Genomic DNA, 12684 nt, shown 5'->3' with positions numbered 1-12684 from the left:
ACACAACCGAAAGTCTTTAACTCTGCGAACAAAGGTCGAAACCCTGAATCTATCTGAAGTACTAGGAAATGAATTCACTGCAACGAAATGAATGGACAGACGGAGTGATGAAAGCAGTAAAGACGTAATCACGTGAGAGGGTAGGAACGAGAAAAAGTAAGAAATGCTGAACCAGCAATGAGATGAGTAAGTTCACCGCCAAAATATCAGTCAATCCCTTGAATGAGCGGATGGTAGCTTCGGGTCCCTGCAGATGGGTTAAGACGTACTAGGCGGTCATCTGACCCTACCATTGAAGTAGTGTGTCTATACGTCAGTCGGTTATATGTGACCAGCGCAGTAATGAGGAGAAGGAAACAGTCCTAGTTGCAATGTTGGAATTGCCGTTTAATTATTCGTCAACGACGCGCGTTTCACCTAATTCAAGGCAACTTCAAATTGGGCTATAAATGTTCATAAGAGAGTTGTTCGCAAAAGTAAATTACTCTTATTATGCGCAAGAAAAATAGTCGAAGCAAATGTATGCTGCAGTCATTTATTAGAAGAATAACATCCGGTAACCTTGCCGAAATGCGTAATGTGAATACAAGATGAGTATTGTGCATGTGGTTGCAGGATGTTGAGCGACACTTTAACCATGTTTACCATTTGGCGGATTGTACAGGACTCGGCCTGCCTTGTATTACGCGTCCCGGCAAGGTTATCGTATGTTATGCTTTTAATACGTAACTGGAGCACACATTTGCCTCGGCTATTTTACATCTACATGACGAGGGCAATTTATTTTTGCGAATTTTTTTATCATCGATTTCCATAACTTGCTTATCAACATTTGTCTGTCAGTCTAAAGACACCTTGAATTAGCGAAGACGTCAGTGATGAATAAATAAACGGTAATTTCAACATCGCAACCCAGACAGTTTTCTTCCTCTCATTCTACATATCGGTTGCTATATCACAACCCCATGAAGTGTAAAAACCTTTCAGCACGGTAAGATGGGTCGACATGGAGACCGTCACAGAGCAGCAAAAAGGAGCCGTAGTGTTTGGACGTAAACGCAATCACGCCAAGAATGAAGTTCCACAATTCAAGTCGCATTGTCCAATGTGTCTAAAAGGAATGCTACAGCACTGACAGCCATGAAACACGACGTAAAAGCAATAGTCGAAGAAGGTCCTAACCGACAGGGAACGGAAACTTGCATCAGGCCTTGTCAATTGCGACAGGTTTCAAATCAGACAGAAATCACTGTTGTGAGTCAATGTAGGTACGTCTTAACCATTTTCCGAGTGAACATTGTGAAGGGAACTGCTTGCAATAGGCAATTGTACTTCGATACCTCACAAGAGACCATCGCTCGAAGTGTCACGTAAAGCTGCACATATTCAACAGACCAAACAAGACAGCAATTAGACGTTTGCTACCTGGAGAGGAGAATTGTGGCACGATGAATTGCAAATCTGCCACTTTCCCAATGGTGTTGCAGAGTGTACCTACGACTTAATGAGGCGTTTAGCCGGCAATGTGCGCTGGGCGTAATTCGGTTCCGTGATGATTTACGATGTTTTTCGTACCACGGAGTTACGCCTGTTCACTCAGGTGAACATGAGCCAGGACGTTTATTTCAGCATTTCCGGTGAGTTCAGTACTTACTGAACTTACTTTCCTACGTCTTCTTGATGAGTAGGTTGTCAGCAGTCCCGTCTTCCGAAATGATACCAGCGATGCTGACAGGGCAGCACGCATGCATTGCTCGTTAGAACAACACCCGCGCATTCGATTTCACCTATCATTCCCATTAAATCATCCGATTTCATCCCACAGAAAATGTCTGCAACTATTTGGAACTGCGCGTGAAACACAGCAATCAATATCTTCGCAGTCTGATAGCTCTGCGGGATCTAATCATCAATTAGTAGCTTCAGCTGGATATGGCATATATGAAGAAATTTGTGGATTGTTTCTTCGCCGTATCGAGGCCATATTAAGGTTGGAGGCGATGTTACCTGGTATTAGTGTGATGTCACTGAGGGATTAACTTATCTTTGTCCGATGTGGTCAAATACCAACAAAAAGAAATGGCAATGTATGCCACGGTTCCCCACCGACCGGTTTCCCCTAGTGCTGATATTCCTAAACTCCACGCGCGGGAACCGCCAGTTCCGAAACCGTATATCACATCAGCTGCAGCCGTGTTCAGATAGTCCAATGGTTGAGGTGATTGCTCGCGAAAAGCAGGAAATCCCTGTCTCGGTCTGACATTACATTTGAATTATCACTACATATTAATGAACATTAGGTCAAACGCTAACATGCACCTCTGCGAGATCACTACGAGGTGTGGCTAGAAAAAAACCGGACTAGTACTGGTGAAACAATAAAACGAATGCAATACGGCTGAAAGTCGCGTGGCCTGTCACGTGACTCTCGCTCCGCCTACTGCTCGAGTTTCATCTGCCTCCTGCACTCAGTCTGCCCGTGGCGTCTGTTTTAAGTAGTTGACGTTTTGTCTGTGCGTCGGAAAATGTTGAGTGTACAGAAAGAACAGCGTGTTAACATCAAATTTTGTTTCAAACTAGGAAAATCTGCAAGCGAAACGTTTGTAATGTTACAACAAGTGTACGGCGATGATTGTTTATCGCGAACACAAGTGTTTGAGTGGTTTAAACGATTTAAAGATGGCCGCGAAGACACCAGTGATGACACTCGCACTGGCAGACCATTGTCAGCAAAAACTGATGCAAACATTGAAAAAATCGGTAAACTTGTTCGACAAGATCGCCGTTTAACAATCAGAGCAGTGTCTGAGTTAACAGGAGTTGACAAGGAAAGTGTTAGGCAGATTCTTCATGAAAGTTTCAACATGAACAAAGTGTGTTCAAAAATGGTTCCAAAGTGTCTCACAATTGAACAGAAGGAACGCCGCAGAATGATTTGTTCTGACATCCTGGTAAAACATTGAAAGTGATCCCACCTTCTTACAAAATGTTATTACTTGCGATGAATCGTGGTTTTTTACTTACGATCCCGGAACTAAACGCCAGTCGATGCATTGGAAAACTCCTGGTTCTCCACGACAAAAAAAGCACCAATGTCAAAATCGAAATTCAAGGCAATGATGATTGTTTTTTTTTTTTTTTTTTTTTTGACATCAAAGGGATTGTGCACATTGATTGGGCACCAGAGGGACAAACAGTGAATCAGCATTACTACATTAGCGTCCTGGCTACCCTACGTGAGCGAGTACGGAGAAAACGGAATGATTTGTGGAGAAAAAAGTCATAGATCCTTCAACCAAGACAATGCCCCAGCTCACAGTGCGTTGTCAGTGAAGACGTTTTTGGCAAAACACAACATTCCCATCTTAGATCATCCACCCTACTCACCTGATTTGGCCCCCTGTGACTTTTTTCTTTTCCCTAAAGTCAAGTCAGCTTTGAAAGGAACTAGATTTGATACTGTTGAAGCAGTAAAAGAAAAACCGACGGAAGTAATGTATGGACTTACCGAAAATGATCTGCAGCATTGCTATGAACAGTGGAAAATTCGTATGGACCGGTGTAGAGACCGAGGAGGAGAGTACATTGAAGGAGATAACATGAAATTGTAAATAATTGTAAATAAATGTTTTTTCCAGCATCAGTCCGGTTTTTTTCTAGCCGCACCTCGTATGTACGTAAAACGCACCTCTTATTCGGCATTCGCAGACACGTTCCAAAGCACCACGACTGTCTCGTGATTACAGTACGGCGACTCACTGGAAGGCAATAACTCAAGTGCAGCCGGGACATGCCGTCTCGCCAGCGAGCCGGTGAGTAATGGAGAGGATACAGGATACGCCAGCCGGAAGCTGCGACTCCGTGTGTAGAATGCGACGATGCTTCCCTCACTTCCTCTACACTCCTCCAGTTGCATCCTCCGTGAACTTTTACTGCAGCTACACCGTTGCTGGGCAACTGCTATGACTGCCGCAACCACTCTGTCAGTATGGCCGACACGGAAACGAAACAAGCAATTCCGATGCGTCCCGTGCTACGAGCGTGAGGTGCCCTGGTACTGAACTCTGAAAGCGCACTCACTCGACTGGTTGCAAGAAAAATATCCACCGGCTCGTATATGGCACTAGGCATGTGCGACGATAATCGATATTTACAAAACATACTTGTTCGTAGTATAAACATCGATATAATAATATCGATATGGAAAAAAATCATCCGTCCGAACAGGACACGAAGGTCCAACGCTACCGACCGGCCGCCGTGTCATCCTCAGGCCACAGGCATCGCTGGATGCGGATATGGAGGGGAATGTGGTCAGCACAGCGCTTTCCCGGCCGTATGTCAGTTCACGAGACCGATATCGATATTGAAGGCTTTAAAAAAATCTTTACTTCCATATTTTAAAAATGTTCAAAACACTGGGGATTTTAACCGCAACTAGTTTATACATTTACCAAGCAGTAGTACTTATAAAAAATAACATTAGTAAATACGGCACGAACAGCTCTGTCGACGGCTATTGAACAAGATCTAGACTGAACTTACATTTACCAAGAAAGGAAAACAACTCAAAACGGCATACTATTCCAAATAATAAAACTGTACAATAAATTATCAAAGGAGATTAGAGAAACTGCTAAGAACAACTTCTTTAAAAATGCAGTTAAAAAAGTACCTATTAACCCAAACATTTTATACACTGAGGGATTACTTATGTTACATAGAATAGGAGTTCAGTAAAACATATCAGCCGGCCGAAGTGGCTGTGCGGTTAAAGGCGCTGCTGTCTGGAACCGCAAGACCGCTACGGTCGCAGGTTCGAATCCTGCCTCGGGCATGGATGTTTGTGATGTCCTTAGGTTAGTTAGGTTTAACTAGTTCTAAGTTCTAGGGGACTAATGACCTCAGCAGTTGAGTCCCATAGTGCTCAGAGCCAAAACATATCACACAAATAACAATAACGATAATAAAATATTATTAACTATATATGACGGTAGTATCTGTTCCCGAAAGAACAGTTACCGTCGGTGACCATGCAGCTTTGCTCGAAATGAAATGATAATTAAATAGACACCCTAGCTGCAAGCAATGAAGTGTATCAACGCCTGCTTGCAGCTAGGGTGTCTATTTAATTATCATTTCATAATAAAATATATAACAATCCACATAATTTCACACTATATTTTTTCCTATTTTTTTCCTTTTCTGGAAAGACTTACAAGAACTATCTAATGTATAATGCTAACACCTTATCCCCTTTCTGAGCTCAACGTCTCACTACTTACAGAGAGAGGCTGATTCAGTTTTTCAGGATAGCAAACGGGAACTTGTAGTGCACAAAATGGTCCTGATATCAGTTAACAGTGTGTGTACAGTCATGAAACAATGTGTGTATAGTGTATGCAGTGACTGGGAGTGAAAAATGAATGAACAGTGTAGCATTAGCCTTTTACCGCTATTAAGTAACTTCTTTGTAAAACAGTATTTAATTCTAGCGGTAAACCGAGTAAGGTAACAGTGCTTTAAACAGTGGCCTAGTGTTCGGGAGGGTGGAGGCTCCAATCTTCAACCAATATCCTGGTTTTGGTTTTCCGTGATTTCCTTAAATTATTTCAGTCAAATGCTGGAACGGTTCCTTCTACAAGCCCATGGCCGACTGCTTGTCCCATCCTTATCATTAAAGACCTGTAAGATTGTAAATGTATTTATATGTGAATTACAAACAATGGAAAATCCAGGATGGAATGTAACAATACGAGAGCACAATACACTGCACTGTAGTTTCAACTCTCTGAGACTGCAGATGTGTGTGCAAGTTGCGCTTGCGCGAGTGTGTGTGTGTGTGTGTGTGTGTGTGTGTGTGTGTGTGTGTGTGTACTGCTGGCGAGGGCCTTGATGGCCGAGAGCTGTGATTGTGTGAATCTTTTTGTTGTGCCTGTCGCGGCTCAGCATCTCCGCTAAATGGTGAATAGCAACTTTCCTTCTCCCGTATTTTTATGTGTGAATTACTTTACTTTTGTTGTTCCTGAACTGTAATACCAAGATATGTCTGGCAATCCTTGTAAAGGTGATCTGTGGATAAATAGTTGTACTACTACAACTACTACTACTATTACTACTACTAATATCTTTGATGATGGCAAGAAACCTGCCTACGTGCTACCACGGTCAGTAACTGTTTCGCCATTTAATTAAATGGTCTTCTGAACATGTTGCATACCAGCATCGTTGCAATACTTCTAAACTTGTTAAGTATGGCAATGGGATGGAGTGGACGGAATGCAATGTTTTAGAACGAACTAAGGCAGGAACACAGGCTACTGTTATAGCTAAACGTGGAGTAATACCTTTCAATGTTGACTCGGTTCCCGTTTTCTTGGTGTCCAATACTGTGGGCAACACGTTCATGCATTAACGGAAAACAGTGATACCGAGTTTGTTTTACACTGTGAATATTAAAAAAATCTAAACTCCTCCCACACAGACCGAAAGGCACCGACCGGCCGCCGTGTCATCCTCAGCCCATAGGCGTCACTGGATGCGGTTATGGTCAGCACACCGCTCTCCCGGCCGTATGTCAGTTTCCGAGACTGGAGGCGCTACTTCTCAGTCAAGTAGCTCCTCAGTTTGCCTCACAAGGGCTGAGTGCACCCCGCTTGCCAACAGTGTTCGGCAGAACGGGTGGTCACCCATCCAAGTGACAGCCCAGCCCGACAGAGCTTAACTTCGGTGTTCTGACGGGAACAGGTGTTACCACTGCGGCAAGGCCGTTATTGTGAACATTATAAAATAGCAAAAGTAGATACTAATTTACATGTTCCAACAGAAACGGAGCTACCACCGGAGCTCAGTAATTATCTGAAAGATGATCTTAAACAAGATCCATTAGAAGGGTGCAATCACATCGTTGGTACTAAACTAAATGCTGATGATAAACCGGTATTCATTGGACAAATATATTATACTAGAACTGACATGTGATTACATTTTCGCGCAATTTGCGTGCATAGATCCTGAGAAATCAGTACCCAGAACGAGCACCTCTGGCCGTAATAACGGCCTTGATACGCCTGGGCATTGAGTCAAACAGAGCTTGGATGGCGTGTACAGGTACAGCTGCCCATGCAGCTTCAACACGATACCACAGTTCATGGAGAGTAGTGACTGGCGTATTGTGACGAGCCAGTTGCTCGGCCACCATTGACCAGACATTTTCAATTGGTGAGAGAACTGGAGAATATGCTGGCCAGGGCAGCAGTCGAATATTTTCTGTATCAGAAAGGACGGTACAGGACCTGCAACATGCGGTCGTGCATTATCCTGCTGAAATGTAGGGTTTCACAGGGATCGAATGAAGGGTAGAGCCACGGGTCGTAACACATCTGAAATGTAACGTCTACTGTTCAAAGTGCCGTCAATGCGAACAAGAGGTGACCGAGACGTGTAACCAATGGCACCCCATACCATCATGCCGGGTGATACGCCAGTATGGCGATGACGAATACACGCTTCCAATATGCGTTCACCGCGATGTCGCCAAACACGGATGCGACCATCATGATGCTGTAAACAGAAACTGGATTCATCCGAAAAAATGACGTTTTGCCATTCGTGCACCCAGGTTCGTCAATGAGTACACCATCGCAGGCGCTCCTGTCTGTGACAAAGCGTCAAGAGTAACCGCAGCCATGGTCTCCGAGCTGATACTCCATGCTGCTGCAAACGTCGTCGAACTGTTCGTGCAGATGGTTGACGTCTTGTAAACGTCCCCATCTGTTGACTCCGGGATCGAGACGTGGCTGCACGATACGTTACAGCCATGCGGATAAGATGCCTGTCATCTCGACTGCTAGTGATACGAGGCCGTTGGGATCAAGCACGGCGTTCCGTATTACCCTCCTGAACCCACCGATTCCATATTAACAGTCATTGGATCTCTACCAACGCGAGCAGCGATGTCGCGATACGATAAACCGCAATCGCGATGGGCATCCGACCTTTATCAAAGTCGGAAACGTGATGGTACGCATTTCTCCTCCTTACACGAGCTATCAGAAGAACGTTCCATAGGCAACGCCGGTCAACTGCTTTTTGTGTATGAGAAATCGGTTGGAAACTTCCCTCATGTCAGCACGTTGTAGGTGTCGCCACCGGCGCCAACCTTGTGTGAATGCTCTGAAAAGATAATCATTTACATATCACAGCATCTTCTTCCTGTCGGTTAAATTTCGCGTCTGTAGCACGTCATCTTCGTGGTGTAGCTATTTTAATGACCAGTAGTGTAATTGGCTTTCATATAAGGGTGGAAGCATTTCCGAAACAGCTAGGTTTGTAAACCGTTCGTGTGCCGTCGTATTTAAAGTAGACCGTGTATGCCAAAATGGCGCTTTCCAAAACTGGTGCCAAAGCAATTGTGGTGTTCCACAGGCTCTAAATAACAGGGGTGAACGACGGCTGCGGAGATGTGTACAGCAAACAGACATGCAACTGGTGAGCAACTGAGCGCCCAGATGACCCAAAGGGCTACCACCAGCGTTCCCTCAACGACCGTTCATCGAACGTTGATCTATACAGGCCTTCGCAGCAGGCACCACGTTCATCTATCCATGCTAACTGCCGACAAAGGCTGGAACCTGCACGCCAAAACCACGACTGGATGTCCACTGAATGGCGACAGGTGGCATTTTCAGATGAACCACGTTTTATGCCCCATCCGACAGATGGTCATTGCCGTATACGACACGACATGTCTGAAAGCAAACACTCTGAACCCATGAATGGGCATTATGGTATTGGGAAATGTATTCATGGTCATTCCCTGGGTGGTGTAGCAATTTTAGGCATGATTATTAACACAAGTATGCATCTATCCTTGGGGACCATGTCCACCCCTAATGCAGTATGCTTTGCCATGGTGGCATCTACCATCAGAATAATGCATCGTATCACACAGTTCACACTGTACGCGCATGGTTCGTAGAGCACCGGGATGAGTTTGCCGTATCCCCTGGGCACCGAACCCCAACCGAGAATCAGTGGGACCACCTCGATCAGGCCGTTCGCGACAAGGATCCTCAACCGAGAAACCAAGCTCAGGTGGCCACCGCAATGGATTCGGCACGGCTCCAGATCCCTCTCGGTACCTTCCAGAACCACACGGACTCTCTTCCTGCGCCGTCTCGCGCTAAAGAAGGTGGTTTTTCACACTTTCGACAGGTGTCATATTAATGTGACTGATCGCGGTAGTTGATCCACTTAGCCACATCGTCAGCTTCTCGAAGATTGTTCTCAAAAGTAGGATACGCTCTCTCTCTCTCTCTCTCTCTCTCTCTCTCTCTCTATCTATCTATCTATCTATCTATCTCAAGAACACAATAAATTGAAGGAGAGACTTCACTGAAAAAATGTTATGTTTACAGTCTCTAGACACGAAATGGTAGGACATTTAGAGTTAGTTACTGCTGTATTTATTTATTAATATTTGCTGTGACCTGTGCTGATTTTTGTGGAGTTCTATAAATTTATAACATCGAAGTTTCCGAGTCTATTATTATTAACCACTGATTATGAAATCGAAATCAGCGTCGATGATCTTACAACACCGACAATCCCTAAACAACACAGCAGGGTATATACACATCTAAGCAACCAGGCATAACAAAGGACAATCAAATAGTATTTGGTGTAAGAACTGAAATATTTGCAACGAAATCACAGCTCGTCTGAAAGAAATGCGATGATGTTCTAGCGTTAGCCTTCCCTTTCGTGACAAGCAATTTTATTTTGTTTACGCCATTCTGAAGTATTCTGGACAGCAGCGACCGCTGTTGCCACCAAGAAAGCGACGCAGAATATTAAGTGTATTCGCTGTAACGACAGCAGTTTGCTGAGATCAAAACGTTGAACACACGCAGAAATAAATTATCGTAAGACGTACACTAACTTGCATTAAAAACCTTTTCCAGTCAACTAAACAGACTACCTATAAGTAAATTATCTGCCGAATTGGCTGTACGCAGATCAGCACATCGTAAGTAATTACTTTTTTACAAAAAATCGTGAAGTAAACTGTTCAGTAATCTAAAACTAACAAACCTGAATCGTTATATACCCCACTGATGATGCCTTAGAACAGGGAAAGGCGAAACTCGCATGGGATAAATAAAGTAACCAGTAGCAGGAAAAGGCAGTTTTATTTACAAAACAAGTATTTTCCTTTCTTTTTGTAAGAACCATTCGTTTCGTAATATTCACGTTCAGGAGACTAAACAGGGCGGCTCATGATCTGGTTTTGTGAAATTCATCTACTAATTCTGGATAATTTTCCTGTATTAACATCCTAAATTCTACATATAGTCATAACGAGAATATACAATTCAACTGGAACGGCTGGAATACTACCTCGACACAAAATTAACCAGACTAGTGGCTTTGTTAAGAAACTACTTGGTGTGCTGCTTTAGTGTAAGACTTCTTTGTGACCTTGAATGGTATTCTTCCATTTTACAAAGTTTCACGAAAGAATGCCATATCACTGGGAATCGGTGATCAGTTTAACATAACCGTATTCTTGCGTCCTGTGAGGGTAAGTGGTTGAAATCTGACATACAAAATTAGACTCACGAATAACCATAACAAACAACAAATACGCCACCACCAGGAAACACCATACTAATACCGACGCTGCCTTCAGCTCTAGGATCCCAAGGCCGGTGTCATTTTGGAAAAAATATTTTTGGATATTGGGCCGCGCTACTGTAAACAACTAGAACAATTAAATTAGCGACGTTTCGACCGCCTTGCTGCGATCCTCTTCAGGACGGTGAACAGTCACCTGACTATCTGATGCCATTTATACACTATGTTCAGCGCACCGAAGTTAACAATGAGCTCTGTTATATGGAGGACTAATATTTTGATGACTAACTGACAACCTCAGCTGCCGACAGGTGTTGTTATACCTCGATGTGGACAGCTGAAAATGTGTGCCCCGACCGAGACTCGAACCCGGGATCTCCTGCTTACATGGCAGACGCTCTATCCATCTGAGCCACCAAGGACACAGATGAATAGCGCGACTGCAGGGACTTATCCCTTGCACGCTTCCCGTGAGACTCACATTCAGGACGGCAATTGTTGGACTTTATATATAACGTTATTATTTTTTTTATTTTTGAGCCGTGCACGACTCGTCTTCACGCCAGTTATTGTTTGTCATCTTCTATTGCGATACTGCTGCCTCGTTTTCTTATTCCATTTACTGACGTCAATAGCTTCCTGCCTTACTTTCCCGTGAGCGGCAGCAGCAGCGCGTATCTATAAGTGCACTATCGTACCATCTTTGGAGTGACCGATAGTATTTCCGGGTCGTCGTGTGTCTGCCAGTGGGTTGGACACGGACCAGCGGTGCAGTAGGGATGCAGCAGCAGTGAAGTTAGGGACGGAGCGCCGGTGAGGAGCCGACAGCCAGTGTTCGCCGACCGCTGGCGACACACATGAACTGTCCGACGGAGGGAGATTGGAGCGGGACGACCGTTGGTTGGTCGTTCGGTTGGTCGTCTCATCGGCCGACGTATATTTGGTCCTTTCACCATTTCCGGGCCTGCAGTTGGTCGGTTGGCGTGGAGCAGCGAGGAAATCTCCGTGGCGCGTAATTTGGCCGGGGCCGCTGGCAGCGTCTACGCGCGGTCGGAGTCTGTGGCTCGCCGATCCTGGACATGAAAGTTGAGTTTTGACTTAATCTACCAGAAAGTCACGACTGTTGACATTGTGTCGTTTGTATTTCGTTGTCGGCTGTTGGGACATTCCCGCGAGCAGCAACGTGTGTTTTCAAGTTGGCAAATTTTAGCCACCCTCCGGTGGAGTTTAACTGTACTTGGTTATTTTGAACTGAAGTGCACCAGCGGAATATTCTGTATTGTGGCCGTTAACGTTCCGGTTACCTGCCCTGGCCGTTGAGGTAAATCCAGGCAGTGTATTTTCTTCATCATGTTGTCGCTGTCCAGCACGGTGTGTTGTTTGACAGCTCAATGTATAATTGGTTGTCGGCGCCAATACTTTCTACGCTGTTCCATTGAACTCCCTGTTGTGTGCTGGTCAGGTGGAGCGGCAGTTATCTTGTCGGTGGTTCCGTTGACTGTCTGGCGGTTGGGTTATTGTCGGATCGAGAATGGTTGGGCCGACTGTCTGTCACACCTAAGCAAGCGTTAGTGTTTGAATGCCTGGCCGACCCTCGGAAACGTCTTAGCGACGTAGGGTGTACTGCCTTGTTCTTGTTGTTTGTATTTGTATGGCTTCTAGCCGATTTTTAAATTAAGGTTGTTTTGCCCTTAAGGCGTAAGATTGTTTGTGCCTTCAGCTTAATTTAAAGAACTGTTTTAAGTAAGGTCTTTGGCCTTTTTAAAAATTTAGTTTGGTTGAGTCTTAAGTGATGGGCCTTCAGCCGATTTTGAATTAAAGTTGTTTTGCTCTTAAGTTGTCAGATTGTTTAGGCCTTCAGCCTAATTGAAAGAACTGATTTAAGGTAAGGCTTAATGCCTTTTAAATTTCAGATTTTGGTTTCAGTTTTAAGTTATTGGCTTTCAGCCGATTTTAAATTAAAGTGGTCTAAAATGAAGTTGGTCTTTCATGGGATTGTATGGCGTATTCAGCCGGTTATTTTGTTCCAAAAATTAATGCTGTGTT

General features: G+C 44.4%; 1 protein-coding gene across 1 annotated transcript in view; it reads right to left on the bottom strand.

Annotated features, from left to right (window-relative positions):
• The window catches only part of LOC126252380 (tRNA dimethylallyltransferase-like), a 522812-nt gene that overhangs the window by 192535 nt on the left and 317593 nt on the right, over positions 1 to 12684 (bottom strand). The window lies entirely within an intron of this gene.

This window comes from Schistocerca nitens, chromosome 4 (genome assembly GCF_023898315.1).
Source record: "Schistocerca nitens isolate TAMUIC-IGC-003100 chromosome 4, iqSchNite1.1, whole genome shotgun sequence".
NCBI classification, from domain to species: domain Eukaryota; kingdom Metazoa; phylum Arthropoda; class Insecta; order Orthoptera; family Acrididae; genus Schistocerca; species Schistocerca nitens.
This window is presented reverse-complemented; position numbering and strand designations above follow the sequence as displayed.